The sequence below is a fragment of the Chanodichthys erythropterus genome, chromosome 18, assembly GCF_024489055.1.
Source record: "Chanodichthys erythropterus isolate Z2021 chromosome 18, ASM2448905v1, whole genome shotgun sequence".
Taxonomy (NCBI): domain Eukaryota; kingdom Metazoa; phylum Chordata; class Actinopteri; order Cypriniformes; family Xenocyprididae; genus Chanodichthys; species Chanodichthys erythropterus.
In genome coordinates, this window is record NC_090238.1 from 6,203,850 (window position 1) to 6,231,195 (window position 27,346).

The following is a 27,346-nucleotide window of genomic DNA, read 5'->3' on the forward strand; positions in this document are numbered from 1 at the left end:
CGTTACCTACAACAATTTAAACTTTTTTTACAATCACTTATACTAGCCATTTATTTCTTATAAAATACCGATTTTGTCACAGTCTTCATGAGATAACACCAAAGCCTGTCAGTGTTTCCCTAAGGAAAAAAGAAGACAACATTTTAAGAAAATATTTGAGAACTTATTAAGAATTTTTCAAGAAGTGCACTTAGGAACATTCTTATGTTCTTGGAATGTATCTTAAGAACTTTATCTTTATCTTAAGATGATTTTCATGAATTTGGCTCACCTATTTCTTAAGAAAACAAAACTAATTCAGCCAGTTTATGACATAAGTAAAACTATTTCAGCAGACTGATTTTTTTTCTTTTTCTCGAAATTAAGAACTTCACAGTCTCGAGATCTAATGTTTGTACAAAGATCTCTTTTTAGTGTGTAGTGTTGTTCCTAAATCTTAATTTTCTAACTACCACTAAACTATGGAAATTCCTTAAAAAGGAAATTGTAACTTCATACTTATTTGTGACTTATCTGTGCTACTTATATAAATATTTATGATATATGGTCGCACATATGCACAACACTGGTGAGATAGGTGCAATAATGAGAAATAGTGTTAGATTGTGAGATATAGTCTGAATGTTTGTGTGATCCTGAACTATGATGTTTGTCTTTGTGTGCGTGACATGCAAAAAGGAAGAAAACTTATTTAACTGTGCATTGTTCATAAATGACTAACCATGTTTTTTTCTGCTCCCCTCTTTCTTGAGAAAATAGAAACCAGTTCAATCAAGTTTATAACACAAGTGAAAATGTTTCAGTTTGTAAAAGGAAGCACATGCACTACATCAAAGGAGAAAATTGATAATAATCTGCCTTTTGGAGTCACACAGAAAAATTACTTAAAGAAGCTTAACTATCCTGTAAAACATGTTAAATTGTTTTCATATTCCAGGACTATATATAATAATAAAAAGTGTGATAAGTGATTTCATTTAAATTACAGTGGGTACGGAAAGTATTCAGACCCCCTTTGTCATGATCACTAGTGAGAGTGCCCTAGTCAGCCACTAGAGGGCACTCCATCTTGGACTCTTGTTTTCTCCCCTTGGACTACAATACCCATACTCACTCCTGGACTCATTATCTCATTGTCTTTGCACCCAGCTGTTTTGTGTTTGTTCATTAGTGTCTGTCTATTTAATCCCAGATCTTCAGTCCTGCCGCCGTCAACCAAGCCTTTTGTCCTGCCGCCGTCGTCCAGGCTTCCTGCCCTGCTGCCACTGCCCCGGCCGTTGGAACCGCTGGAACCCGCCTGGTCAGTTCCTCCAGCGCCACCCTGGCAACCAGCCAGGACTCCAGACCCCAGGGAACCCGCCTGGTCAGTTCCTCCAGTGCCGCCCTGGCATTCAGCCAGGACCCCGACCCTCTTAGAGCCCCCGTGGTCTGTTCCACCGGCTCCCCCCTGGCCTTCGGTTGAGGGCTCTGGTCCTGGCCCACCATCCCTCCCCCTGATCCTCCTCCTGTCCACCTCCCTCCTGAGTTTTTGTGTTTTTCATTTTTGTTGTCTGGTGGAGCGTCTGGTAGCCGCTCCTTTGAGGAGGGGTAATGTCATGATCACTAGTGAGAGTGCCATAGTCAGCCACTAGAGGGCACTCCATCTTGGACTACAATACCCATACTCACTCCTGGACTCATTATCTCATTGTCTTTGCACCCAGCTGTTTTGTGTTTGTTCATTAGTGTCTGTCTATTTAATCTCAGTTGTTTCTGTCCTCAGTTGTGGTTTGTTGTATTTGTTACGTGCACTGTTTTGTATCTCTGGCTTGTTGTTTTGTGGACTGATTATATGGATTTTGACCTCTTGCCTGCCTTGGATTTACGTTCCTGGACTCTCCAATAAATACTTATGCTGCACTTGGATCTACCATCTTGTTCTTGTGTGCAACCGTGGCAGAACAAACCACCATAAACAGATCCAGCAGCATGAGCTTCCGGATTCCTCTGCCAGCCACCACGAGGGAGCGGATGGCTTGAGTTCGGGCTTTGACGACCCAACGTCAGGACGGCTGGGAGGTAGGATGCTTCGCCAAGGTCTTTTGGACGATGGCGGTGGGGTTAAGGTACAACGATGTGGCGCTGAAGGAGATTTTTAATTGTTGCCTGGATGATCCTCTACCTCCGTGTGAGATGGAAGGGCTACAGGACTTGGATTTTTGGAGATTCGCCGTATATCTCCGCCATCGGCTAGAATGGGCCTCACCAAGTCAACCAGGCAGTGTGCATGCTCCAGACCATGAATCTGTCTCTGTAGTCACAGGGGAGGTGGGCACTGAGCCTCAGCTTCACCCCGGTAAGGGGAGGAGAAGGAAGAAGGTTTCCTTCAGACTCCAAGGCCCGGAGGCCACTCCAGCCAGTGAGTCCACTCCAGAGCCCGTTCCAGTCAGTGAGTCCACTCCAGAGCCCGTTCCAGTCAGTGAGTCCACTCCAGAGCCCGTTCCAGTCAGTGAGTCCACTCCAGAGCCCGCTCCAGTTAGTGAGTCCTCTCCAGAGCCCGCTCCAGTCAGTGAGTCCACTCCAGAGCCCGCTTCAGTCAGTGAGTCCGCTCCAGTCAGTGAGTCCAATCCAGAGCCTGCTCCAGTCAGTAAGTCCGCTCCAGCCAGTGAGGCCATTTTGGGTAAGCCACCGCCTCACCCTCATAAGTGGAGGAGGAGGAAAAGGGCTTCCTCCATCCTACAAGGCCTGGAGACCACTCTAGTGGTTGATCGTGGGTTCTCAAAGCGCCTTGCCCTGCCGTCCCGGAGCAGCCCGAGCCCGCTGCCGTCCCGGAGCAGCCCGAGCCCGCTGCCGTCCCGGAGCAGCCCGAGCCCGCTGCCGTCCCGGAGCAGCCCGAGCCCGCTGCCGTCCCGGAGCAGCCCGAGCCCGCTGCCTTCATCGAGCTGTCCGCTCTCCCTGATACGGCCACGGAGGCCGTCACCGAGCTGCCCGCTCTCCCTGATACGGCCACGGAGGCCGTCACCGAGCTGCCCGCTCTCCCTGATACGGCCACGGAGGCCGTCACCGAGCTGCCCGCTCTCCCTGATACGGTCACGGAGCACCCTTGGTCTGCCCTGCCGCCGCCGTCCAAGCCTTCTGCCCTGCCGCCACCGCCCAGATCTTCAGTCCTGCCGCCGTCAACCAAGCCTTTTGTCCTGCCGCCGTCGTCCAGGCTTCCTGCCCTGCTGCCACTGCCCCGGCCGTTGGAACCGCTGGAACCCGCCTGGTCAGTTCCTCCAGCGCCACCCTGGCAACCAGCCAGGACTCCAGACCCCAGGGAACCCGCCTGGTCAGTTCCTCCAGTGCCGCCCTGGCATTCAGCCAGGACCCCGACCCTCTTAGAGCCCCTGTGGTCTGTTCCACCGGCTCCCCCCTGGCCTTCGGTTGAGGGCTCTGGTCCTGGCCCACCATCCCTCCCCCTGATCCTCCTCCTGTCCACCTCCCTCCTGAGTTTTTGTGTTTTTCATTTTTGTTGTCTGGTGGAGCGTCTGGTAGCCGCTCCTTTGAGGAGGGGTAATGTCATGATCACTAGTGAGAGTGCCCTAGTCAGCCACTAGAGGGCACTCCATCTTGGACTCTTGTTTTCTCCCCTTGGACTACAATACCCATACTCACTCCTGGACTCATTATCTCATTGTCTTTGCACCCAGCTGTTTTGTGTTTGTTCATTAGTGTCTGTCTATTTAATCCCAGTTGTTTCTGTCCTCAGTTGTGGTTTGTTGTATTTGTTACGTGCACTGTTTTGTATCTCTGGCTTGTTGTTTTGTGGACTGATTATCTGGATTTTGACCTCTTGCCTGCCTTGGATTTACGTTTCTGGACTCCCCAATAAATACTTATGCTGCACTTCGATCTACCATCTTGTTCTTGTGTGCAACCGTGACACCCTTACATTTTTCACTCTTTGTTATATTGCAGCCATTTGCTAAAATCATTTGTAACAGTTCGTAAATATGGGAAGGAGGCGGGAACCGGCGAACATTGAACGTAACTTTAATTCAAAATAAACAAAGAACAAAACGAAAGTAACGCCGGCCACACAAACATAATAAAACATAAAATAAAGTCCAGGCCTGGTCCTCTCTCGTCCTTCACGGTAGTCGCTCCTCCTTTTATGCTCCCGGAGCTCCTCCGTGAGGGACTCAAGGCCGGTGCGCCTCCCAGGTGAAGCTCATTAACACTCGCGCCACCGGCCTCGCGCCGTTCCCTCACGGCTCTCGCCCGCCCTGGTCACCACATCATTTAAGTTTATTTTTTTCCTCATGTACACACAGCACCCCATATTGATAGAAAAACATAGAATTTGACATTTTTGCAGATTTATTAAAAAAGAAAAACTGAAATATCACATGGTCCCAAGTATTCAGACCCTTTGCTCAGTATTTAGTAGAAGCACCCTTTTGATCTAATACAGCCATGAGTCTTTTTGGGAAAGATGCAACAAGTTTTTCACACTTGGATTTGGGGATCCTCTGCCATTCCTTCTTGCAAATCCTCTCCATTTCTATCAGGTTGGATGGTAAACGTTGGTGGACAGCCATTTTTAGGTCTCTCCAGAGATGCTCAATTGGGTTTAAGTCAGGACTCTAGCTGGGCCATTCAAGAACAGTCGCGGAATTGTTGTGAAGCCACTCCTTCATTATTTTAGCTGTGTGCTTAGGGTCATTGTCTTGTTGGAAGGTAAACCTTCGGCCCAGTCTGAGGTCCTGAGCACTCTGGAGAAGGTTTTTGTCCAGGATATCCCTGTACTTGGCCGCATTCATCCTCGATTGCAACCAGTCGTCCTGTCCCTGCAGCTGAAAAACAGCCCCACAGCATGATGCTGCCACCACCATGCTTCACTGTTGGGACTGTATTGGACAGGTGATGAGCACTGCCTGGTTTTCTCGACACATACCGCTTAGAATTAAGGTAAAAAAGTTCTATCTTGGTCTTATCAGACCAGAGAATCTTATTTCTCACCATCTTGGCAAACTCCATGCGGGCTTTCATGTGTCTTGCACTGAGGAGAGGCTTCCGTCGGGCCCCTCTGCCATAACGCCCCGACTGGTGGAGGGCTGCAGTGATGGTTGAGTTTCTACAACTATCTTTGTAGATAGTTCATCACTGTGGCCCAGGAAAGCCATTATTTTTATCATTTTGCCCTGAACTTTTGCGTTTTGGCTAGACAGATCTCTTTGGAGGATGAAACCATCAAGGACCTGTTCTGGATCAGGGCCAACCTCTACCATGCCACCTATCTTCCAGACACCACTGGACTTAATTGGAGGGAATTCTGGTCTATTTTGGTGTCTGGAAAATGTGCGGTCCTGATTCAGAACTCGGCCAGACCCAGAGCCCAGCCCGTCACCACCGCGATTGACGATGCCTGTTCCCCCCGCAGACTGGAAGCTTCTGCCTGCCGCAACGCTAGAGCCTACACCCGAGGACAAAGAGGTGGAGCTCAACATCGCCCCAGAGCTGAAGCACCGCCAGGAATCTGACCAGGGGTGTGAGCCGATGTCACCATCCAAGTGGAGTCCTAGTGGAGTTCGAGGGGATGGATGCGAGCCCCGCCAAAAACCTCCGCCACTGAGAGCGAGCAACAGTTGGACTTATTGGACAGTTATATAGAGAGTGGTGAGAAAAATACTTTGTATCCCCGCATTTCTAATGATTCTGATTCTTCGACAGTTCTATCATCCCCACCCAACCTCCCTCTCCCACCACCTCAAATAACTACCATTAAGGACACTTCATCTTTGGGTTCCTGTGCCACTCATTTCCAGAGCATCACCAAGCCTGTCACCCAGCCATCGTCACCTCCCATCATTCCCATTGACTCACCTCATCCTCCTCTCAGTGGCGAGGCCTCATCATGGTCCTGCTGGGAGGTCACTCCTTCTGGGCGTCAGGAGTCCGTACTCTGTCCTACCTCGACCTGTCGGCCTGGCTCCTGCACCTACATTCCTCCTCCCCTCCCCTCGACTCCGGCTCCGACCATCGAGCATTCAGACTCGCCGGGCTCCCTCGGTACGTCGGCTCCCCCTGGGTCGGACGTCGCCAAGCCTCCGCTGCAGACTTGCAGGCTGTACAAGGCTCCGTCACCGTTGGTTATCTCCACGAATCCATCATCAAGGCTCCTACCACCGTTGACGTCACCTTTGATCATCGCCTTGGCTGTGCTCTGGGTCATTTTCACCTGGCCACTCCTACCTCCTCCAATCCCTTCTTGGTCGTCATCCTCCAGTCTTCTGCCTGCCTCCGGTTCCTGCTCCTGGCCACATCCTCATCCTCCTCTTAAGCCGCCTCCATTTCTCCTTTCACGACGTGAGGACACGCCTTTTCGGAGGGGGGCGTAATGTCACAGTCTGTTTAGTTTCAGTTTCAGTTTATGGACTTTGTTTTCTTTCTGTGATCACATGTTCTGTTTCCCGCCTTAATCATTATTTAATCTGTATCACCTGTGTCTCGTTAATCATCCTTGTTATGTTTGCTATTTAGTTTGCCCCTGTTCACTCGCGGTGCGTTCCAAATGGGATATATTGTCGTTCCAAATCGAAGTGCTCAAAACTGGCCACTTCAAAGAGCCCTTCGGAATGAAAGGTGCCCGAAGTGTCCATCAGTTGTACCCTTCGAAATCCATGATCCTTTCCACAGGGAAGTTCTTTGACGTCACAGAATGGGTATGGAGGTTATAGGAGTTCGATTTTACCTATAAATGTATATATAGTATTAATCTATACTACTGTAATGTTTATACATCTTAGATTTGGTACATTATTATGGTCAAAACAACATTGTCCGTTCACCATTGTAGTAAGTTGTGTTGCTTCTCTATGCCTGTTAACCTGGGGATTACGCCATTTAAACTAATATTTGGATTTATACTCCTCGTCTGTGCTCCTTCCTGCAGCCAACCATAACACAATATGGGGTGCTGTGTGTACATTAATGAGGGAAAAAAAATAACTTAAATGATTTTAGCAAATGGCTGCAATATAACAAAGAGTGAAAAATTTAAGGGGGTCTGAATACTTTCTGTACCCACTGTAAATGAGCACATCATAGGTAGCAGAATATGTGCATCTTCTGGTCAATCCATAACTGTTTTTCAGTTAATAAGGGTTAGTTCACCCAAAAATCATCTTCAGAAGACAAATGAAGATATTTTTGATGAAATCCAAGTGAATTTTTTCTATCCTCAAAAGAAAGCAACAAAGTTACCACATTCAAAAAGTAGCAAAAAATGTTAAAACAGTTAACGTGACTACAGTGGTTCAACCTTAATGTTATGACACAACAAGAATACTTTGTGTGTGCAAAAACAAAAACAAAATAACGACTTTATTCAACAAATTGAATCTCTCCCCTAGACTCATGCTTCAGACAATGGTCATGCCAGAGGCATTCTCAATAGCGCTCTCCAGGGGATGCAGTGTCTTGTTAAAAGTCAGTAAAATCTTATAGGGGCTCCTTTCTAGATCGAGATATAATATTAATTGGTACAGCCAGTTATTGACAGAAGTCAAATGAATTTAGCAAAATTCAGATTGTACAATATTACAAGAGAAAATTATATATGAATATTTAGAATAAGCAGAAACTAGAGACACAAGAACAGAGATCAACTGCTTTACAGAAAGTAATGCATTGGAGGAATAGTAGACCCAGAAATTAAAATTATTTTATCATAATATGTTAGTAAGCCAAATATTATTATATACTCTTATAATATAAGTACTACTCTTTCTTAATTTTCTACAGAACTGCACGTAACACGATGCTCTGTAATAAAAGAGAGGAGGATGATGATGTTTGCACACATAAAGCAGCATTTTCAGAACCCCGCTGTGTGTCTATGAAGAGTGACAGATCCATGAAGAACCCTCCTGATCTCAGTGATGGAGCACTGACCTCTGACCCTGAGTGAGTATGAACAACATGCAACATGATAAATGAGGATGTTGACCACATGATGTCAAAGCAAACAATTTCTTGATGTTTCTTTTTTAATTATTCCTTAAGGATTTCTAGCGTATACAGTGATACCAGTAAGAAGTAAGACCCTTGACCCCACTTGATTTTGACCCAGGAAGCAAATCTCACATGTACTCATATGTACACTTCAGGCAGCTCCATAGACCACAATTCAACACGATTGTGAAGTCACAGAAGATCTTGCTTAATTTACTCCCACCAACACAACTCTAGTGTATGATATATGAGTTATTTTGAGATTTAATCACGTAGTACTTTTAGTTACATTAAGATAACTGTTTTTTAATATTTAATTGTATTACCATCAGTTTTGTTTGTTTCATTGTTTAAAGGGATAGTTCACCCAAAAATGAAAATGATCACATGATTTACTCACCCTCAAGCCATCCTAGGTGTATATGACTATCCTCTTTCAGACCTAAACAATTGGTGATATATTTAAAAAATATCCTTAGGGCCATGTTTTAAAACAAACAAACAAAAACATGCATCCATCCATAATCAAAGTAATCCATATAGCTCCAGAGGGTTAATAAAGGCCTTTTGGAGTGAAGGGATGTGTTTTTGTAAGAAAAATATGCATATTTAAAACTTTATAAATTCAAATTACTAGCTTCTGGAGGACGACCGTACACATACTGTGCAAGTTGATTTGGCCGGAAGAGCAACCTTTGACCACACACAATGATGAATGCAGAGGCTGAGAGGAGAGAGAAAAACAAAACAAAACAAAACACCAGTCATGAATTAGAAGTCTAAAATGAGTAATTTTAAAGAGAAATGTCAGAGGATTTCAATATAAGAGGAGCTTGAGTTTGTTCCACAGCCCTACTTGTTTGAACCATGAGATATGTCTAAACTTCTGCTACTTCTACATCCCGCGTCATACATTGCATCACAGATTACTCATTTGGTGCACATTGAAGTTATTTTGATTTATAAAGTTTTAAATATGCATAGTTTTCTTTAAAAAAGCATTCCTTTGCTATAAAAGGCCTTTATTTACCCTATGGAGCCATATGGATTACTTTGATCATGGATGGATGTATAATTTTTTTAGTTTGTTTGTTTTAAAATGTGGCACCCCTTCACAACCATTCTAAACCTTGGAGGACTAAGGATATTTGAAAATATATCACAGATTGTGTAGAAGATAGTCATATACACCTAGGATGACTTGAGGATGCGTAAATCATAGGATAATTTTCATTTTTGGGTGTCCCTAAGGATCCCTTAAGTCAGTGGTCGGCAATAGTTTATGTTGATAGCGGATGGTTCAGAAATGCATCTTCATCTCGTGGTGCCATCTAATATCACCGTGTCTACAACAGATGCGACTTTGTTTGCATTGGGCGGGAACCAGAGCTAAGGTATTCCTTTTAAACACAGGTTCTGCCAGTAGTGGGCACATCCAAGCAATGATGTACATCTTAGCACGGGTAAATAATTTAGCAAGGGTAAATAATTTAAGTGGAACGTAGCCCAGATTTGAGAAGTGATGTGTGCTGTTATGCAAGGAACATTACCCCATAGCACCACCTAGCGTCCACCCAGCAGTATTACTGGTATAGTCGGTTTGAATGTGGATACCACACTGTTGTGAAGATTATGATATCGTGGGAAGTCTACAGTTCTCCTCTACTGTTCCTTGGTTTCTACAGCACTGACGCTAACATGAGTCTCTATGAGAAGAGAAAAGAGGAGGACAACCACAACCCAGTGTGTCTGTGAAAAGTGACAGATCTTTGCCTGTTCCCCCGCTCTCAGTGAAAGAGCAGTGAACCCTGACACTGAATCAGTATAAACGAGATGGAAAGTAATAAATAAGGATTTTGACTACAGACATGCTTTATAAAAAATTTAAAGTTGGCAGAGTTCCCACTAGCCATTTTTTCAGTTGAATTTTGCATAATATCGAAAGTTATTCAAGGATCTAAAGGTGTCATTGTTAGATTATGGCTCATAAGGCGTGCCTCATTCCAGCCCTCTTAATTGGCAATTGAATTAACAATTACTCAGCGCTGAGGGAGAATATACCCACTGAGCAAATTATGTCCAGAAGACGTCTTTTTGAGGTCTTGTCTCAGGTTGAAAAGACGTCCACTGACGGGCCAGAAGGAAAGTTTTTATGATGTCTTTTTTTGACGTCTTCTGGACATCCGATATAGACGAACATGCAGAATCACCAAAGGAGAAAAATCACAATTTTTAAGCCACCATCGTGGAGATGAGTGTTTGCTTCAGTTGGGCTCTTGACCCTTGCCTTTTTAATATTATAGTTTGTTTGGGCAGTTAACTGATTCATAACAGCTAGACAAGTAAAGAGAAATGATCAGGTGGTGTTGATTATGGTCTCACATAACCATTATTTGACCTGAATCACTGAACTCATGAAGAGCCCAATCTCTGAGTTAGATTTACATTATTGATTACAGCAGCACTGTGATTCTACAGCACAAGATCAGCTTTATCAATATAATATAAAGGATTTCACATGATAATTTTTTTTTCTCTTAGGCACACACAGACATCAAGAATCAGCCTGTGAATCTCAACGACGGTGACAAGCAACATATTCTGATCAACAGATCAACTCTGAACATTAGAAAACAAGCTACTAAAAAGTCACATAAACAGAACAAAATAAAATATGAGAATAAAGGAAATTACTAAGACAATTAAGCTCATAATTTATTCATGCAGCAATGCATGATGGGAGCCATGGATGAATTTTGATTGGTGGCTCCCAGAATGCACTGCAACATGCTTTCTGATGGTCACCACTGTTGATATTCACAGGCTGATTCTTGATCTCTGTGTGTGCCTAAAATGAATTTTTTTTTTTTTGGTCAACACACCTTTTATGAAATCATTCGAATCATATTGATAAAGCTGATCTTGTTCTGTAGAATCACAGTGCTGCTGTAATCAATAATGTAAATCTAACTCAGAGATTGGGCTCTAGATGAGTTCAGTGATTCAGATCAAATAATGATTCTGTGAGACCATAACCAACACCTGATCATTTCTCTTTACTTATCTGGCTGTTATGACTCAGTTAACTGCCCAAACAAACTCTAAAACTCTAATATTAATAAGTCAAGGGTCAAGAGCTCAACTAAAGCAAACACTCATCTCCACGATGGTGGCTTAAAAATTATGATTTTTCTCCTTTGGTGATTCTGTGTGTTCGTCTATATCGGATGTCCAGAAGACGTCATAAAAACTTTCATTCTGGCCCCTCAGTGGACGTCTTTTCAACCTGAGACAAGACCTCAAAAAGACGTCTTCTGGACGTCAGTGGGTGGTCTCAGTTTATTTAGCAGAAGAGAGAATATATAGAAAGAGTACAAGGGGTGTAGTATAGGTTTAACCAATGAGAGAGAGAATCATGGGATAGGAATGTGATATGTATAGAAAAAACAAGTCTAAATATGGTCATCTCCCGGTCAGGTATCCAGGATTTCCCTGATATCCCAAAGACCTTCTCCTATACTTGTAATACAAAAAGGCAGGGACCATTCCCTGTCTCCCATTCAATCCTAGTGGAGCCTTGTTCCTTATATTAAATGGTTCTGGTACATAAAGAAAACCATATGTTAAAACATAGAATACAGCTGCAACAGAGGACAAATGACCCTCTGTCCACTTTCTTTCAATGCTGAGACCAACATAAAATCTATCAGTCATTGTACATAAAAACAGTCATATGTGTGACATCCTCTACCAAAATGGAGTTGTTTCTAGTCAGCTAGTATGATGCTGCCTGAACTGACACTTCTGTGCAATTATTGTGTCATTTCACATTAGAGTTTAGAGTTTGGTGTGCTGGAACATTTCAATGATTTTCTCTATTTTAATTTTTTTTAAATGTTTTTCTGTTCATATCACTGTTACTTCAGAGTGAATAGAGATGACGAGATCAGTTTTGTGATGTACTACCTGACTCGCTTTGTCTCCTACTGCCGGACCCTCTTGGGGTGGCACAACACAGAAGCAGCCCTTTGGACACTCACAATGTTGGAGGAGACTGCAGACCTGCAGCATGAATCTTACCAACCAGTAGATGATGTCCTGCATAGAGTCAAAGATCAACATAAAACTAGCATGAAGAACAAGTATGAAAGCTTATCTGAAGAAATAAAACTAGACAAGAATCAAACCCTCCTGAACAGTATCTACACACAGCTCTACATCATAGAGGGAGAGAGTAAAGTAGTAAATAAAGAACATGTTTCACAGATAGAGAAAACAGCCAAAACACAAGACACTCCAATCTACTGCAATGACATATTTAAACCCTTACATGAACCAGGATCTGAGGATAAAGACAAAATTAAGACTGTTCTTACTAAAGGCATCGCTGGAATTGGAAAAACTGTCACTGTGCAAAAATTCATTCTGGACTGGACAGAGGGAAAAGCCAATCAGGATTTAGATTTCATGTTTGTGCTTCCATTTCGAGAGCTGAACTTGATTAAAGATCACCACTACAGTCTTCACAGACTTCTGCTGGACTTTCATCCTCAACTTCAAGATCTGGACTCAAAGATTTATGAGGATTGTAAAATTGTGTTAATCCTTGATGGTCTAGATGAAAGCAGAATTGCACTGTTTTCAATTTCAGACCGACAAGTTTGTGATGTGAATGAGTCTGCATCCGTAGGTGTGTTGATATCAAACCTCATCAAAGGAGAACTGCTTCCCTCTGCTCTCATCTGGATCACCTCCAGACCAGTAGTAGAAAATCAGATACCCTCAAAATACATCAACCGTGTGACAGAAATCCAGGGATTCAATGAGCCACAGAAGGAGGAATATTTCAGAAAGAAAATCAGTGATGAGCATCAAGCCAGCAGAATCATCTCACACATTAGAAAATCAAAATGTCTCCACATCATGTGTCACATACCCGTCTTCTGCTCGATCTCAGTCACTGTGCTTCAAAACCTCCTGAAACAAGATGACAGTGCAGAAATCCCTGCAGAAACTCTGACTGAAATGTACATCCACTTCCTGCTTACACAGATCAACATGAGGAATCAGAAGTATGATGAGAGAGATCCAGAGAAACTCCTAAATTCCAGAGATGTGATTGTGAAACTTGCTGAACTAGCTTTCAATCAACTGATGAAGGGCAATGTGATATTCTATGAGGAGGACCTGAGAGAAAGCGGCATAGACGTCAATGATGCCTCAGTGTATTCTGGGATGTTTAAGGAGGAATCTGGGATTCATCAGAGGAAAATCTACTGCTTCATACATCTGAGCTTTCAAGAGTTTCTAGCTGCTTTCTTTGTATTTTACTTGAATGTAGTCAAGACAACAACATCACTGAATTTGTTCTTGGATGGATATAACTGGAACATCTTGGAAAACAATCTTCTGCAAGAGCTACTAAAAGCAGCAGTTAATAAATCCTTACAGAGTAGAAATGGACACCTGAATCTTTTCATGCGGTTCCTACTGGGCATCTCATTGGAGTCCAATCAGAGACTCTTACAGGATCTACTGACACACACAGTGAACAGCTCAAAGACCATCAAGATAGTCACACAACACATTAAAGACAGAATCAATGGTGATCTCTCAGCTGACAGATGCATCAGTATGTTACTCTTTCTGCTGGAAATGAAGGATCAGACTCTGTACAGAGAGATTCAGGAGTTTGTGAAATCAGAGAATCACAAACTCTCTCCATCTCACTGCTCAACATTAGCCTACATGCTTCAGATATCAGAGGTACTGGATGAGTTTGATCTGAAGAAATACAACACATCAGATGAGGGTAGAAAGAGACTAATACCAGCTGTGCTGAACTGCAGAAAAGCTCTGTGAGTATTCATTTATGTGACTGTGTGCAGTCATTTGTTAATATATTTTTCCTTATTAATGACATCCTTCACAAAACCAACAACATTAGATCAAGTTTATTTTGCACCCTTTTGGACTGATTAAGTTTGAGTTGTGCAATTCAGTTTGTTTCATAGTACATCAAACTTTTATGTTAAATTTGCAAAATTTGCAAAAACTCAATTTTTATGAATTCTCACAAATCATGTTTTTTTTTATGGTGCATTCCAAGTAATAACAATCAAACTGCAGTTGGGCTGTTTTGATTAAGTAATGATAACTCTAAAAAATACAGGTAAATTAAAAAAATAAAAATTCATTGAAAGTATGTTTTATATATATATTAAAAGTTTGTTTTTTAGCAAAAGCAGATAACTCCAACAGTCGTTTTTTGGCAAAAGCAGATAACTCCACATTTCATGTTTCATAGTTAAACAAAACCCAAGTAATTGCATTTAAAACACTCTCAAACACACATGTGCACACAAACGTACACACACACCCACCCACACACGTGCGCGCACACACACACACACAGATCGGCACACACATACACACACACACACACACACACACACGCACGCTCTCTCGCTCGCTCTCTCTCTCTCTCTCAAACACACACACACACACACAGAGATCGGCACACAAGTACACACACACGCACTCATCCACACACACACGTGCGCGCGCACACACACACACACACACACACACACACACACAAGCAAAAGGACAACCAATTTTTCAGCATGTAAGTCGTGTATGGTGTACAAGGAGTCGAAATCATAAATCCTCGATCACTTTTAGTGAGCTTTGATAAAACTTCCCTCAGCTAGCGCGTCTTTTTGAAGTGACTAGAAGCCTTGTCACCTGACCTGAATACTGCGCGCTGATTCGCTAAAACGGACTTATCGGTTTCTGTCTGTACACAAACAAGGGCGCTTGTCGGCTTCTGCTGTAAAACGTGAACTTGCGATGCCTGAAAGTGGGCAAAACCGGCTATTCTGACAAAATGGATTTAGGGTACAGAACGTGCTATATATGGAGAATAATGCACAGCACTTAGTTCATTTTTTTTTAAAAATGGCGTTTATCGGTTTTTGCAAATTAACTCTTCAAATGCTTATCCAATAATGTTATTTAGTAATCATGTAATCAGGCAGAAAAAAACAGCAACAACGTCCAAACATTTAAAAAAAATAAAAAAATAATAACAATTAAAATCAATGTCTGTAATCCAGAAAACTTGAATAGTGTGATGTCAGCAAAAGACAGAGCCTTTGTTAAACTGGGAAGATGAATGATCAGGGCTAGTAATGCATTGCATAAATGTTCAAGAACAATGACTAAATTTAATTATTATATGTGCTGATCTGTTATTTAATTTATACAATTTACTGCACTATTGTGTAGAATCAGAATTTGCAATATAAATCATAGGGTGTTTGTCATGTGATTTCAGCAAACCCTGCTGAAAAATCCAGCATAAACCAGCATGGATTCCATGCTGGTCCAGGCTGGTCTAGTGCTGGTCCAGACTGGTTTATGCAGGTATAGTGCTGGTCTAGCTGGTGGACCAGCATATTCATGCTGTTCTCAAGCAAAACAGAGCTGGTGAAGCTGGTTCACCAGCATGGACCTGCAGGGTTGAGTGTGAGTTGGCCAGCTGTCTATATGCAAGCAATGTTTTGCAGACAAGCATTGTTTTTGCTTGCATATTTCTATGCTATGTTGCACTTATAAGGCAAACAAGTATTGCTATATCAATATGACAAGATAATTAAGTTGTGATCATGATAGAAATATTGTAACCCGCTTTTATTGAACCATATTTCATCCTGTGTTATAGACTTGCTGACTGTAATCTCACTGATCAGTGCTGTGAAAGTTTGTCTTCATGTCTAAAATCTTCAAATTCCTCACTGAGAGAGCTCGACCTGAGTCACAATGACCTGCAAGATTCAGGTGTGAAGCTTCTGTTTGATGGACTGAAGAGTTCACACTGTCAACTCAACATTCTGAGGTTTGCGGTTACTTTTTCATGTTGAACAGTTCTTTAAGTGGAATATAATACAGTAAAAATATAGTACAGACAGTAAAATATACATTTACACTGTATGATCATGCTTTGGTTCACAATTATGAAAAAAATATTGAAGTTTCTACAACTTTTATCAAGCATTCTATAAAAAATACATTAATGTAGTAGACCAGGGGTGCCCACACTTTTTTGCGTGATGATCTACTTTTAAAATGATCAACTCAATGAGATCTACCAACCAAAAAAATACAAATACATTTCAAATGCTTGTTGCTACTATTGCATGTACTGTATCTTTACATGGAATTCAGGAGAAAAATGTTCGTTGTTGATATTCAATTTTAACACTAAACTCAAAAACATACAGCACAACAGATTACAATAGCCAGGGCATTTAACTTATGACTGAATAGAATCAAACAGTTTGCATAAGATTTGTCGACAAAACGCAGCTGCCAATGTCTTAACTGGTGTCAATCACAGCTGATGGAGTACCTGCGATGGTCAGCCGTTCAAACGGATTCACAAGGAGTAGGATGCTTTTCCCGACTTCCTTAATTATTATTGTATTATACACACCAACAAGCTCTATGGGCGAAAATGCTGAACATGAAAAAGATCATGGATGTATCCATGAAAATCATCTGCTCAATACGTGCACACTCACTTCAGAGATGGCCGTTTCGTGTGTAATTGGAGGAAGCTAACTTCGTGCTCTGTTCTCCGAACTCCGAACAAAGAGCTTAGAACCCAAGAGGCGACACTTTGATATTTTTGGGGTAACAGCCACTAGATGGCGCTCCGGTAGCACGGCCGCCATTATGGGCTGAAAATACTAAATGGACCATAGAATCCTTTGCATATTACGTACCCAAAATCAGCAAATTTCACAAATCAGAAGCGCAATAGAACAGTTTTTTAAATTAAGTCACCAGTAAATTGTATGGCTCCCACAGTAAATGTTGTATTGTCTTATATAATTTTATTTTACCAGTTGTGGAATCCAACCATTCAACCACCTGAGGTAACATAGTTAGCCTACTTTATTGAGTATTTCCATTTTATGCAACTTTACACATTTATTGATAGTAAATTAATAATTAATAAATTTAAGATCATCATGTTTGCAGCAAACAATACATTTTAGACCTAGTGGAGTAATAGTAATAATATATCACTAGGTCTGAATTGAAATAGTCTATATTGTACATTTTAATGGATCACTCTACAAACAAAATGATCTTGAAATACATGATGCATTGCTGTGTTCGTTATTCCATAATTTCCATTTTTGGACACTTTTGCTTCAATGGACATTAGACAACACTGCAATATCAAGCTGTTATACATATATTCATTGTCCAACATTCCCAATTTTTCTGATGCATGTCCTTAATTTAATTTCATATGTTGGTAATAATTCAGTGTTTATAAGCCTTTTAAAGAATTTTAACCCAAACTGACTGGGTTTTGTGAAAAAAAGTGGAAGACTTAAACACTTAAAGTGTGTAAAATAAACTATAAAAAGGATTTGATGATCACTAGTGATAGTATTTTATTCTGTGTTTTCATCATTCAGGTTGGATTTCAGCTTTAATGTTTTTGTTTTAACATAGCAGCTGATACTGCCATAGAACTAGTGGACTGCCGACTCACTTTCACCCCAAAATGGCGGAAATGCAGGGCTGCTGCTGGGTGCCGGTGTTGCAATGGAACGTTCTATTAAGTGTCGCTTTTTGTTAGTGTATTTTCTTTGCTCCGAAGCTCTTGGAAGGCGCAATTCACGCAAAGCAGTCTAGATGTCATGGCAACTGAATAAACAAAAATCTTGCCTGGTCAAAATGTATTAGTCAAATGCAAGTCAGACAGAAACTAAAAGGAGAATGACATTGTTATATTTATTTTTATTTAAAAATGTAACAAAAGCATTTATTAAAATTGTGTGTGATCTACCAGCATTGTCTTTGCAATCGACTGGTAGATCGCGATCGACCTATTGGGCACCCATGTAGTAGACAGTAACGTCTACTGAGTGTAAATTTAGGTAGGACATATTCTGGGTCTGTATGATAAACATTTTGTAAGCTTTATATTGTAATTGTTGAACACAGAACACTTTTGGCAGAGTTGCATTATTTAGCCTGAGGGTGGTGCTCTAATTTTTGTTTGACAACACATGAAACATGCATAGAAAGCTATCTTAGAATTGCCTTAAAATGGTGTATAGCTCTTAATTGTATGTGCAACATTGACGGAATATTTTGAGTCTCTTTCACACTGGTAAGAAAAAAAAAAACGCGGTGGTATCGCTGGCGTGACCGCTGACCCGAGGGAGTTAATTTAGTTTTTATTGCCTCTGAATGTTGTTTTAAAATATTTCAAGTTGAGGAACAATTCCAGAGAGGAGAAGAAAGTTATGTCTATTCTCAAACATGTAACAAACACAACAGAACTATATATTCACATGAACATGTTTAAACTAATAGGTTTTTTACTTTCATTACTTTGATACGCTACTCCACATAGGAAGAACAGACATGCCAACTAGTTACTTACCCGATGCAAACTGATTTAAACATAGCTGAATCAGATTGATATCATCTTGGTCTGAAGCTAGGTTTATGTAAGGTAACGTGAAAATAAGCATGGCAGTCTGAAATCTGTCCCAATGACTCTGAATCAGAGTGTGCTGCAGTTCCATTTTTCACCACAGATTTATATTGGAAAATAGTGGGGTGCTGTAGAGCTGGGGTGGGCTCGGGTATCCGCTGCCCATCTTAGTAATATAATTCATGCCTTCCGAAGCCATGCGCTAAATTGTAATAAAACCTGATCACTTTATGACTTAAAATAGTCTAGAAACCCCAAAAAATATTTGTTGCAGAATGTTAAACACATTTACAATTTATTATATAGAGGCCTATGTCTTAGATGAATATTTTGTTGGGGCCCCATCTGCCCTTACAGACAAGCTGTGGCTGATAGTAATGTTGCAAAACTCCTGTACACAAAGTATAAATACAAAGATTTGTCATTTTCTTGTACAGTAATTGTACTCTGATCTGTTTAGATTGACAAGCTGTAATCTCACTGGTCAGTGCTGTGAAAGTTTGTCTTCGTGTCTACAATCATCAAACTCCTCACTGAGAGAATTGGACCTGAGTCACAATGACCTGTGGGATTCAGGAGTTAAGCTGCTCTCTCTTGGAATAAAGAGTCCACAATGTCAACTCAACATACTGAAGTAAGAAAAACAGACAAAGATTTGCTTGGTTATGAACCTAAAGATGCCCTCTGCTCTGCTCCCAATCTCTTGGGTCTTTACAATGTATCAGCAGACCACAGTGTTTTTTAAAGGATACTTATCAAGGCTCCAGACTGCGCCTAAAACATTCGCATTTGCAACTAAATATATTAATTTGCGAGTGATATTTTTGCTGAGGTCACCACTGGCCACTGGCGACCATACAAATTCACACATTATGACTGTAAAATTTGTATGTTATTTGCATGTTCCGTGACCAGTAGCCTATCACATCATTTGCTGTGTTGATGTAATTAAATGAGATTCTGTGTGTGAATGTTTCACTGAGTTAGAGCGCGGAAATATGAACAGGTAGGGAAAAATTTCACATGAATCCAAACAGACGCCAAACAGACGCCAAAGAACCAGAGCTGATGAAAGCCGACTGTGTTGTTGCCTCGCGTTGCCTGCATCGGTGCAAAATAGCTGCATTTGAACACACCGTTCTGCTCCTTCATGAAGGAGACAACTGCCTCTACAGACTGCAGATACAAACACAATGCAGCGCGTGCTTACCATTTGAATATCAATCATACTGATCACTTTCATTATTCCACTCCGCTCATGCTCATCAGATAAATTTAAGGTCATTAAAAGTCTTCAGTGCCTTAAACAGTATAACAAGAGAATAAACGATCATTTTAAGTCGTCTTATATTTTGTGGATGGAAAAACAAATCACGATACTCCCTAATGTGATTATTATTAATTTCATAAATGTGAGCACTGCATGTTTTAAAGTCAACAGATGGCGCTGTTGCACGTTCTTCAGAGCAGCTCGCATTCAACGATTAGCGCACATTTGTCAACCGATTGCTTATGAACTAATGCTGATCAATTATTACAAAGTTTACTTTATATTATTTATATTATATTGTATTGTAAACGGTTGCAGCAACATAATTTTTTTATCCTTATCTGAGCTTAATCCTTTAATCCTTATGAGCAGCAAAAGTAAAGCACAGACATTTCAAAATAAGTGTCCCGCTGTATTTCAAAGTAATCAAAGTCAAGCAGTTTGTATATGAATTGCCCCTGTTTGTTATTTGGTTACACAAATCAAATTTAATATATTTATATATTTATTTCCATATATTTATATTTATTTTCATTTGATTCAAAGTAAACTGTTGTAGCTTAAGGGAGGAAGGACTAAGAACATTATTACTGTTCTTATTACATATTCAGTATAAAGATTTTACTAGCATCAGGGATATTATAGTCAATTAAAACCATTAAAAAATTATTGTTTGAAATAAATGTTAATACTAAAATGAAAATCTATACAAACTAAAAAGACTGTAATGAGACTCAGACTCAGAGAGATCCATTTGCAGCTTTTAATAAGAAAGTCGTAGTAGTACAGGGAGGTGTCAGATACCAGCAAAGACAGTGTCAGAGGCAGGGCAAACTCAGAGTCGGTAACCAGGCAACCAATCAGGGCGGGCGGCAGACAAGACAGGGTAAACGGTAACAGGCAGAGATATCAGTAGGCAGGCGGCAGGCAGTAAACAGGGGAGTAGGCAGTCCAAGATCAAACACAGAATATCAAACACAAGGGAAAAACGCTCAGTAATGCAGCCGTGGCAAACAAGACTTTGCAAAGCATGGTGTGGCATGAAGGTCTTTTATAGTCCGGGAAATGGGCATCAGGTGAGAGTGCAATCAGTCCAGATACGGGGTGTGGGAAATGTAGTCCAGGAACAGTTAATACTCAGGTGAGGGCGCCCTCAGGTGGCGATCGGAGGAAGCCACAGAGGCCGAGTTTGTGACAGAGCCCCCTCCCTGCGAGCTGCTCCTGAAGCAAGGAGGCGGACGACGCCGGGGTCTTCCACGAGGACGAGGGGCCGGACACTCCGGATGGGTCCTATGGAACTCGTTGATGAGACCTGGGTAAAGAATGTCGTCAGCATATACCCAGGACCGTTCCTCTGGGCCAAACCCCTCCCAGTCGACCAGATATTGCAGGAGTCTGCCCCGGCGTCGGGAGTCCAATAGTTTGTGAACTTGATAGGCCTCCGCGCCTTCCACGATGATGGGAGGAGGTCTCTGGTCACCGGCCCCCTCTAGGTTCTCCTCTCCTCTCGGACAATCTGCGAGCTTAAGCAGAGTGGGTGAGTTACGGTTTTCTGGGGGTAATGCAAGTCGATAAGAGACGGGGGTCACCCGGGCTGTATTCTGGAGAGGCCCAGCGTCTGCGATCAGCCTTTTCCTTCTGACGCCTTACCGCCCTCTGAAGGTAAACATGGGCACTGTTCCACACCTCCTCGCTTCTTCGCAGCCAGTGATCCATGGCTGGAAGATCAGTGGGTTCTCCAGACCAGGGGAATAGAGGTGGCTGATAACCAAGGATGCATTTGTGACCCGATCTGGCGAAATGAGTCGGAAGTTGCAACGTTCTATTTTAAGATATGGGCCAATAATGTGGAAAAACAATGAAAAAAATGAGTTTTAACAATGGGAAGCCCCGTTTCGACTGACAGGCACGTGATCGGTCCAGCCATCCTCCTGTCAGACTAGCGCACCTTATAAAATAAAACTCCCATTTGCGTGTCTCTCTTTAAAAGCCAATAATAACTAAATCCATATAGGTAGCACAAAAAATCTTTTGCATACAAAACCAGAGACTTTAAGCTTTCATATCAAGCCTTCAACATGCTTCTGTTGCACCCAACATGCTTCTGTTGCACCCTCTAATGAGTCTGAGTAATATGCGTTTAAAACAAAAACAGCACAGCCACTAACTGAATAAAAGTATGTATATTTCTGTCCTCCTGGGACAGACGAGTGGAGCCGATCTGCATGGGCTCAGTTTCTGGGGTTACCGGCGGAAGCACAGGCATGGGCGGAGAATTCCTAGTTGGGTGGCGTGATCTGATCAAATTGTCGATGCGGATCGCTAGATCAATGAAGCTGTTCAGCGAGCGATCCTCATCGCGACACGCTAGCTCGGACTGGAGCTCGGTGTTTAACCCCTTGCGGAACAACAGCTTGAGTGTGTCCTCAACCCAGGAAGTTTGAGCGGCGAGCGTGCAAAATGTGAGAGCGTAGTCCGCCACAGTCTGTTTCCCTTGGCGGAGCGCCAGCAGCAACTCACCAGCCTCTTTGCCCCCCTCAGCTTGCTCAAAGATCTCACTGAATCGCTGCAGGAACTCATCCAATGAGGTAAACGCGGTTTGTCCATTATTCCATACTGTGGTTGCCCACTCCAATGCTTTCCCTGTAAGCAATGAACAAACGAAGGCGATGCGACTCGCGTCAGTGGGATCTAGAGCGAGCATTGTAACAGGAAACCCCTTGCATCTCGCTGGTGATCCATCGTATTTCTCGGGGAAGGGAATTAACTCTTCATATATATATGAAGAGTTAATTTGCAAAAAAAGATAACTCAGTTTTTTCACAAATCATTTTTTTCTTTACTGTGCATTCCAAGTTATATCAATCAAACTGCAGTTGGGTATATATATATATATATATATATATATATATATATATATATATGAAGAGTTAATTTGCAAAAAAAGATAACTTTTCATTTTTTCTTTACTGTGCATTCCAAGTTATTTCAATCAAACTGCAGTTGGGTTGTTTTGATTAAGTAATAATTACTCCAAAAACAGGTAACTTACAAAATTAAAAGGTCATTGAAAGTATGTTTTTTTTTATATATATATATATATATATATATATATATATATATATATATATATATATTTTTTTTTTTTTTAAGTTTGTTTTTTGCAAAAGCAGATAACTCCACATTTCATGTATCAGAGTTAGACCAAACTAAGTAATTGCTTTGTAATTGCACTTAAAACACACTCAAACACACATGAGCACACAAACACTAACAGATCAGCACACACACAAACGCAAAAGAGCAACCAAGGGTTCAGCCAAGGGCTCAGCTTTTTACAAACACTAGTGAAATGAAAAACAGGCCCCGGGGGGGAGTAGAGCGCAGTCTCTGGAGTACCCCCCAGGAGCACGGCATCCGGGTCTCCGTTCCACCTTTCACTAGGCTCCAGTACCACCGCCTCAGGCAGCCTCTCGCGGTCTTCACTTCCGCGCTGCCCGAACTCCGCAGCACCGCAATCCCCCTCAGCAGCGAGGGCTCTCCGACAGCATGTCCCTCCTTCCTCCCGGGTTTCGGCACCAATGTAACGAAATTAGTAGATGTGGGAAGAAGGAGACGGGAACCGGCGAACGTTGAACCAAACTTTAATATAAAATAAACAAAGAACAAAAACGAAACTAATGCCGGCAGACCCTCGCGGACATCTGCCGGCCACACAAACATAATAAAACATAAAATAAAGTCCAGGCCTGGTCCTCTCTCGTCCTTCACTGTAGTCGCTCCTCCTTTTATGCTCCCGGAGCTCCTCCGTGAGGGACTCAAGGCCAGTGCGCCTCCCAGGTGAAGCTCAATAACACTCGCGCTACCGGCCTTGCGCCGTTCCCTCACGGCTCTCGCCCGCCCTGGTCGCCACAGACAGCTCTCGAGCTGTGGTTAGAAGTGTAGTTTCCTGTTTTTATGACATGTGGACTTAATAAATCCTTATCATGAGCAAAATAATCAAGCTGACATTAAGTTTGTCAAGAGATTTAAATCACCGTTTCTGAAGAGTGCGAGTGTGTATACGTGCTCTAGTACGTCAAAACATGCATTTGATTTAATCTGGAAATAAAGCAAAATTACTGAGGAAAATGAGAATTAGTCCTCTAATGCCATGTCTGTAATTTATAGCAGAAATTCTAGCATTAATTTGATCTCAAACGGATTCATTTACAGTTATTTCTCTACCACCTGCATGACGTCATTCACCATTGTGGCTAAATGACAAGTTTGCGACAATACTGTTTAGGGAAACAGTTGTGACTAGCTAGTTGATTTGTTCAACGATGCATCGTACTATGGTAGTTCAGCAGCAAGTTACATCGTTGTTTGGGAAATGCACCCCTGGTTGATTGAATTCTACAAGATGTCTGGGAGATGTGTGTTGCATTCTTTAATGGTCCACCTGGAAACAAATGCTGTGATGCCAAACCCTTCGTGGAAGAAGAAAAAGATGTGTTTACAGCTGTGACAATGAGCCCTTTCCAGGATTAACTAAACACTGAATTTTCAAAAGTATTTGACGTTCGCGGCTCCATTGTTGCGGTAAACTTGCCCAACATTTCTGAATGAATAATTTATTAGCTGCTCGTTCTGTTATTGTAGGGACATATACTTTACATTTTCACATCCCTAAACATGACGCAAACAAAACAAACTGTGATTGGTTGCATTACATGGCAGTTAACAGTCCTCTTGGCAGACCTTGGCCAATGAAAGCTGCGATAGAACCCAGACCTTCTGCCATCAGTCTGAAGGTCTGGCTACGTGAGACTACCTTCCCCCCACATTTTTTTATGTTGTAAATAGTCTTATCTCGCTGGTGCTCCTTTGCTGCAATACTTACCAGTAGCCTGTTCTGCCCTTTTGGGGGTTGTCAAAAAATAACTTTGCATTCAGTTTTGTTGTTGGGAGAGAAGATTTGCTCAATTATTCATTAAATATAATAAATAATTGTGTGTTTGATTGGTCCAACCGCTACAATAGTGTTATCAAAATGCAGTGTCATCAGTTTGCCTAAAAGTATACAAAGCGTTCAATGTTTCACACACCATTTTATGCGTGGTAGGGAGCTGGTGTAAATTGTTTCGTACCAGCCAGCATTTTAAAAATACGAACACTTTCATGAATCCGAAAATTTACGTCAGAACGGCTTTACGAACGGTTTACACACACACACACACACACACAAAAAAATCTTTCTGCTCGTGTTTCATGAATGAGGCTGTGTGTAAATCAGTTTAAGATGATCTCAAATTTTTATAGCGCAATTTCATTTCCAGGTCACCAAAATTTATGTAAATGTATTTGCATGTTGAGGGTGTGTACCTGATCAGTTATAATACCACAGATCATGTGTGTGTGTGTGTGTGTGTGTGTGTGTGTGTGTGTGTGTGTGTGTGTGTGTTTGTAGATTATCTCGCTGTATGGTGACAGAAGAAGGCTGTTGTTATCTGGCTTCAGCTCTGAGTTCAAACCCCTCACACCTGAGAGAGCTGGATCTGAGCTACAATCATCCAGGACAATCATTAGTCAACCTGCTCTCTGATCCAAACTACAGACTGGATAAACTCAAGTATGATCAACACTAACAAGTCACTGAAAACTCATATGTACATAGATTCCTGCATATAGCACATATACATACACATAAATATTGCACAGAAAAATAAGGATGAATTTTGACCTCTGTAACTGAAGATGATTCAGCTCAACAGCTCAACAGCTGCTTGTTACTCACTCAAGTCTCTCATCCTAAAACATCAGTTCAAAGCTTGTTGCTGCTCTAGAAAGCAAATTTTTGTCAGAGACATGAAGCAAAAAGATTCAGACTCAGAGATCACAGTTTTCAACTAGTTCACCTGGGCATAACTTTGCTACACTAATAAAAAGTACCACAATATATGAAATTCATACATATTTCAATAGACCTGAAGGTTACTAAATGCTGAACTGTATCTCTAAACTGGAGATAAACATCCTTTGAGATCCTCTATCTGTCTTCCTGATTCACAACCTATATCATTAGATAAGAGCCTCAAGCCTTGAGCTACAGACTAACCTTTATATACACCGATCATTCGCTTTATCCTTTCATTTGAGCAAGTGTTTTAAATTTGGATCAATAACTGATATTCATCTTCTAAATGCAGATATTTCTTGCTGTTCAGCTGCACTGAGCTGATCTGCTTGATTCAGTATCATAAGGTCAAACATTTCTTCTCATTTATACTTGTTTCTTGGGTGATAATACATCTCACACATATAACTATAAACAGAATGACGTACACTGTTGCTACATTATGTACTACTGCAAACATGCAACACACTAGCTGATCTTCTGACACTGACAAAGAGTACATTTACAGAGCCTGCTGTGTCTCCCTGCTGATTACAATAGATAATATAAAATATAAGCATGAACAACCATATATATTCTCTAATATGGCATTATGTTTACATATTATTATGTAAAATGAGTGTGATATCTTTTGTTTTTATAGTGTGGATCATGGAGGACAGTTCAGGATTACAACAGGACCACAGAAATGTAAGTCACGCACACACAAACCCTGACAGTGGCTGTTTGTTGTGTTATAAATGTCATAATCTCACTTTTTGTGTTCAGATGCATGTAATCTCACACTGGATTTAAACACAGCAAACAGTAGTCTCACCCTGTCTGAGAGGAACAGAAAGATGACGCTTGTGACAGAGAACCAGTCGTATTCTGATCATCCAGAGAGATTTGATGAATGGTGTCAGGTTCTGTGTAAAGAGAGACTGACTGGACGCTGTTATTGGGAGGTTGAATGGAGTGAGAGAGCTGATCTATCAGTGACATATAAAGGAATCAGAAGGAAAGGATGGAATACTGAGAGTTTGTTTGGATACAATGAAAATTCTTGGAGTCTCAACTGTTTTAAAAACAGATTCATTGTCAGACACAATAATAAGAGAGAAGTTATACCTGCCCCTTCATTCTCTACTTCATTCTCTAACAGAGTAGGAGTGTATCTGGACTGGTCAGCCGGCACTCTGTCCTTCTACAGCGTCTCTGACACACACACACTTACACACTTACACACATACAGAACCACATTCACTGAACCACTCTATGCTGGATTTGGGGTTTATTATAATAGTTCAATATATCTGCAAGATTAAAACAGCTGAGACAAACATGCAGTTGAGAGAACGAAATACACTCAAATGATTTTTTTTCTTTAACTCACGTAAGTTTTAATGAGAGATGCAGTTTGTGGCTAATTTCTTATTCCTGCTTTTAACATTTATTTCACACTGGCAATGTTTACTTTCTCTTAATTATTACTTGATTAAAACATTAAAAGATAGAGAGAAAATATTATATAGATGAATTACAAAATAAAATTAAATTATATGGATAAGGTAAAATATTGTTTTTTGTTTTGTTTTGTTTTTTTTTTGTTTTGTTTTTTTTAGGCAAGAACACACCTTAATGTGTTTTACTAACAGTCAAGTGTTTTACTAATTTTACTAACTCACTATACTGT

The 27,346-nt window shown here is 41.4% G+C and overlaps 1 pseudogene; it reads left to right on the top strand.

Moving 5' to 3' along the window:
• The first annotated feature begins 5,382 nt into the window (after nt 1–5,382).
• Nucleotides 5,383–26,978, top strand: LOC137007143 (NACHT, LRR and PYD domains-containing protein 3-like; annotated as a pseudogene).
• The last annotated feature ends 368 nt before the right edge of the window (nt 26,979–27,346 follow it).